The following is a 6,000-nucleotide window of genomic DNA, read 5'->3' as shown; positions in this document are numbered from 1 at the left end:
TAGGCATAAACACAATCATAATACCTGGGTGTATCACGTGGGTTGATCTCTGTGATAACTATCAAATTTTTGTGGTGCTATAATATCATAAACCAAAACTCTGAAGGGAAAGCAAACTAAAACCTGAGGATTAGTGAAACAGAAAATTAGCACAGCAAATTGAGGCAATTATAAAGTTCATGGAAGACGGCGAATATAGAAATTGAAATGAAAATTACTCATTCTCCCCGTGAAATCATTTCTTCATAATTTCATCAGAAATTGATTAATTGTAAATGCAATGTTTGTCAAAGTAATTCTCTCACAGAATACTAGAGAGAGAAAAGGTTGCAACGGGGGGATTTAGAGCGTCAGTTTCATTGTATCTGCTGTGGGCTCCTAGGTCAGTCATCTGATCTCCCAGCATTTTCAGAATGAGAACGTCACACGGGTGCTGGGACGTGACCTGCAATAATATTCACTTACATGTTAAAATACTTCATATTAGTGTGAACTGCCATGTGTCAAGTCTTCCACCCACACAGAGAACAAATCTGTGTGTTAGTGCCATATGCTGAGTTAGGGGTCATGTTTCAACCTCACTGTGGATCTCGGCATGACCGCTGCCACCGTGGGGGCTGCAAACTGGAAGCAGGTGCCCCTTCTGCCATCACCCAAGGTTGGAGCAGTCTTCTTTTACTAGTGTCTTAATTCTCTGCTGTAGAGTTAAAAAAAAAAATTAAATTAAATTAAAAGCAAGAATTTTCTAAGCGCCAAAAAAGTAAATCTAGTTTTATAATTAAGGGCTCTGACTGGCTTAGATTCAATAAAACAATGAATCCGAGCTAAGAGGAAGAAATGATTTCTCTCTTTCTAATTAGGAAACCTATTCCCCAGAAAGGAGGGCAGGTTGGCCATGAGTATTTCTGATTCTTCACTTTTTCCATCCTTCTTACCTCCTTTACCTTATAAATTAGCAGATTTGCATACATAAAATATACCTCGCAAAAGGCAATGGAAGCACGGTTTAAAAATATGCAGCTAATTATAAGAGAATGTTCATCTCTTTTCCCTATAAGGCAAATGAATATTTATCAAGTTAAATTCCAAGATACTTATTATCTCGCTTGCATTTTGAATATAATTACATTGGAAGGCAATTGTTCTGATGGGTGTAGGCAGAGATTAAAAGATTTGTATGCACTTTCTAAAAATGCAAAATTATCATAGTTGTTTTTATCATTAACAGAGTAGCTCAACTCTTCCCTTCAGCTGAAAAATAATTTAGCGTTAAAGTACAGAAGTTCTAAAGATATTACACTAAATGAAGATGGTTGAATAAAAACTAGACTATAATTATTTTTTGGAACCTAAATTTATAACCACTAGGAAAAATGCCAGAGATATTTAAAGGTGCTATTTAATATAGCCTAGATAAATAATATGAAAGGGAGGAAAATTTATGGAATAAAAAATAGTCAAGATTGTCTTTAAATTAATGCAATTAATTATACCAAGGCAAATGAATTCAAATTTCATATATACATGAATACTTTTATAACTATAGAAGGCTTTTTCTGTACCTCTCACACTATATTTGTTGTAAACAGCATTGGAATACCTTTATCCTCATACATATCTTATTTGTAAGTTTCCAGAAAGCATATATTGTGTGTTGTATTTGTTTTATTGATCTCAAGTTGGTATGAAAATTGTCTGAGATAAATAGTTAAATCCCAGGAATAGAAATAAATAGAATAGAATATTTGAAAATTTGTAACAAATTACATATATATATTTGTAATAGAGTGGATTTAATTATACTACAGAGCAACTACCCCTAGACTATTAGATGTGCCTTGATAGATATAACTACACACACACACGTAAAATCTATTGTTTATAATCATATTTTTCTTATCTCATATACCTACATACCTATCTGTTTTGGCAAATTGGGTCAGTGTTTTTCTAGACTAACCGTAGGATGAAGACAGTAGCAAAAGCTGCTCAATTCTTATCATGCTAACCTTACTTTCATGTTTAATCAAAGCACTTAAATAATTTTGGAAGCGGCAAAGCTACAATGTTGGGTGGTGAAAATTGGCAGGAATTCATATAACAACTGTCACTGACATAGTGACACATTCAAAGTCAAAAAAAATAAACAAACAGTTACTGCCAACTGAGATTAGCTCTGGAGAACTTCATGGCCAAATAGGAATAGAAATGTATTAATATAACTTCTTGGAAATGAGTTTTGCATTTTTATAAAAAATTATTATATGTATGTGTAGTTTAGTTTGAACTAGGGGGAAAGAAAACAATCTTCTGGACTCTGGAGCCCATTTATGAAACTTCTAATTAATTCTGATAAATTCCTTTTCATATGACAAGGCATTCCACGTGGACGTACCTATTTAAGAGTTATCCTTGTACTCAGTGGACTAGAATCTGCCCTCAGCTAGTTATGCATAACACCTGCTAAAGTTAATAGATGTTCCACATGAGCAGCTGATTTTGCCATAAAGTCATGTGGAATTAACTAATAATGAAATTTGGCTGACACTATCTTTAATTTTTCCATTTAAAAAGTATTTATTACCTTGCATTTCTCCCTTATACAATTAGCTACTTTTGATGTGCACTCACTATATTTTAGATGTGTCACCAATATTTTCTCTGATGATATATAATCTGGGAAAGAAAATACTTTAAAATTTTTCCATACTAATTTTTATTGCAAATGATGCAGCAGCATATTAATATTAATACACAAATAGAGTATATATTGAAGAAAACTTGTAAATGGACAATAGTATATTGTATTTGCTAAGTCCCTATAGAATCTGAAAGACACAGAGAGTTCTATCCTTTTGAAAAGAGACATAGTTATTGTTTTAATGATGAAACCGTTTAAAAACGGTTTTTCTTGGAAAAGAATGAATACCCATAAGGGCAGATGTGAGTGTCCCGTATCAATTTGGTCACTTGCCAAGGACTGGTTTCCTTTCCTGCGTTCACATCCTGCATTGTTTGTCCCTATGGAAGGCCCTTTATTCCGTCCCTCTCACACACAACTTTTAGAGTTTAGGGCCCTCTCAGATACTCCGTGCGGTCTTTCCAAACCCACAGAGGTCACTCTCTCTCGAATCGTTTCCTCACTTATTCTGTGTACTTTTCTCAGGACAAACTCAGATTATATCTCGTGTCCTTGTGCCTTGTGTTCTGACTCATACTGAACACTCCTTAAGCACAATTTGAGTTCTTATATTTAGGGTTTCTTCTTAGGCCATTATGCAGGGACTTATGTTCAGTACATGTTTAGCGATGGAATAGTGCAAAGTAATTTTTATATTGATATGAAAGTAATCAGTATGAATATGGATTTCAGATAAGATATTAGTGTGATGTACTTGCTCTGGCCACCAATGCCAAGCACCATTTTTCTACATAAGCATAATTCTTAAAAGATGCGTTTTCACTACATACCAATTTATTGAAAAACAAACCAATAAATATATATGAGAGATATATATGCATTATGTTATTTCTACTATAAAGGCTGAGTTTTGTTCAAGTGCAAAATTGCCAAATATTACTTTTCTGTATAGCTGCTTAGGGGCCATGTTCGTGTCATTTTCTTTCATGCTTATCAATATTGATTTTGTATAGTATACTATGTACTATATACTTCACAAGGCTAGAAATAGCTTACAATTAAGTTAGAATTACTTTAGAAATAACCTTAGAATTGAAAGCAATGTCACCTAAACATTTGTTCCCTGATATTTTTACTCTGAAAGTAAAAAAATAAATAAATAAATTGGTTGCTGAAAAAAAAAAAGAATAAAAATCTGGAAAGAAATAGCTGTAATTCTTTCTACAGAGAATTTTGATTTCTTTAGTAAGATAAAAAAATTAGCATCTAAGAAAATGTTTCAACTGAAACACAAAGATGGTGAAGAATTGATCAAGGATCTACAAGTAGTTCAGGAGAGTGATGCTCTGTGCTGAGACAGAAATGAAGGCGGATTTTTAAAAGGTGTATTAGATTTCAGATGTGGATGAGGGATCTGAGTAGAAAAAGCATAGACAGATGTTACATATCCTCTGAAGGCAGGATCGTAGCAAAGGGGATATGAATCAGAGAGTTATCAGCATATTGGTGGTGGTTAAATCCACTTGAGAATACTCATTACCAGAATGGATGTAATTGAAGAAGATTAGAGAGTCAAGTACAGAAAGTTCTGGAACATCCACTCTCAACAAGCAAAATAGGATTTAAGAAAAAGAAATGTAAACGGAGAGAACAAACAGAAAACAGAAACCCAGAAATTAATAGAAAATTTCAGAGACATTGCTCAGTAGCTGTTTCTCTGGCTGTATCTATAGCCCACTTCCATTCTGTGCACCTGTTCTCCGTGATCTTTTTTTTTTTTTACCTTGCATTTTTTATTTATTTATTTATTTATTTTTATTAAATTATAGCTGTGTACATTAATGCGATCGTGGGGCACCATACACTGGCTTTATAGACCGTTTGACACATTTTCATCACACTGGTTAACATAGCCTTCCTGGCATTTCTTAGTTATTGTGTTAAGACATTTGTATTCTACATTTACTAAGTTTCACATACCCTTGTAAGACGCACGATAGATGTGATCCCACCAGTCACCCTCCGTCCCCTCCCTCTCCCCTTCCCCATATTCTTAGGTTATAACTGGGTTATAGCTTTCATGTGAAAGCCATAAATTAGTTTCATAGTAGGGCTGAGTACATTGGATACTTTTTCTTCCATTCTTGAGATACTTTACTAAGAAGAACATGTTCCGGCTCCATCACTTAGAGACGTAAAAAATAGATCTGCCATTCTCTGTGATCTTTTTAACTCACACCCTTCGACAACTGCATGTGCTGTCATCTTCATTTCAGATCTCTTCCTCTGGACCTCTGTGTTCAGCCACCTTCAGGAAGTCTTGTGCTGGTCTTTCACAGAAATCAAACTGTAGATGTGATCTGTAGAATCAATCAAGAGATAGGTAGTTGTCCCTTGTTCCTCAGTAATAAAATATCTAAAATGTTTTGGGGCACATAACCAACAAGAATAAAGTCTATATAGTCTAACCCAACTTGCAGGTCAGATGGCCTTGTGATAAAGTATTGGCTAGTGGGATGGACGTAGAAATTTTGTGCAAGTTCCTGTATGTGTGTGTAAACAACACGTGCAAGCCTTATCCTATTTCGTCTTCAGGCTATCTGACTACAGATAACATCACTGGACCTGGAGCTGAATAAGTGATACTAGATTAAGAGCTGGCCTGGAAACTGCGACCAGGCAAACAAAGTCACAAGATCTTAGTGCCTGACCTGGTGAGGAACCCAACCAGCCACAGACATCTATAATGGACTTTTATGTGAAATGAGCTCCTGTTTTGTTGAAATCACTGTTACTTGGGGTCTTCAATTACTAGCCACCAAAAAAGTAATTTCAAAAATTACAGTATATTAAAAAATTACAGTATATTTATCACAATTTTTTTTAATCTCATGTTCTCTGTTTTTGAATGGCACCAGTAGTCATTCAGACATGCAGAGCAGAGCCTTTTGGTTTTCCTCTCACTTTTCATGAAACCAAACTGTGTCTATTACCAATACTAAACCTTATGCCTTTGTTATTTATTGCCAAGATCATTTCAGAGACTTTACTTCCTGCTTCTAGCACTCGCCCCTCAATCCAATATCTGTACTTTACAGGTGAAGTGATGTTTATGTAAGTTAAAAGTTGCATCACTCCCTTGTTGAAATTCACCTGAGGGCACCGTACAAATTTCACGTTTTATTTATTAGCTTCTTTCTGACTGGCCTCTTGCTTACCTTTCTAATCTCATTGTTCACAGGTTTCCAAGCCCCTTCCTGCCCTCAAACCACTAAGGATCTACTACAGGCTTTTCCATTCTTTTTCCTATGATGCTGTTTTCTTTCTGTGAAACTCCATTTCTCCCTCTGTTTTGCCAA

General features: G+C 35.0%; 1 pseudogene; it reads left to right on the top strand.

The window, feature by feature from the left end:
* Positions 1-567: 567 nt before the first annotated feature.
* The window catches only part of LOC128567397 (anaphase-promoting complex subunit 1-like), a 135,853-nt pseudogene continuing 130,420 nt past the window's right edge, over positions 568-6,000 (top strand).

Source organism: Nycticebus coucang, chromosome 16 (assembly GCF_027406575.1).
Source record: "Nycticebus coucang isolate mNycCou1 chromosome 16, mNycCou1.pri, whole genome shotgun sequence".
Lineage (NCBI taxonomy): Eukaryota > Metazoa > Chordata > Mammalia > Primates > Lorisidae > Nycticebus > Nycticebus coucang.
This window is presented reverse-complemented; position numbering and strand designations above follow the sequence as displayed.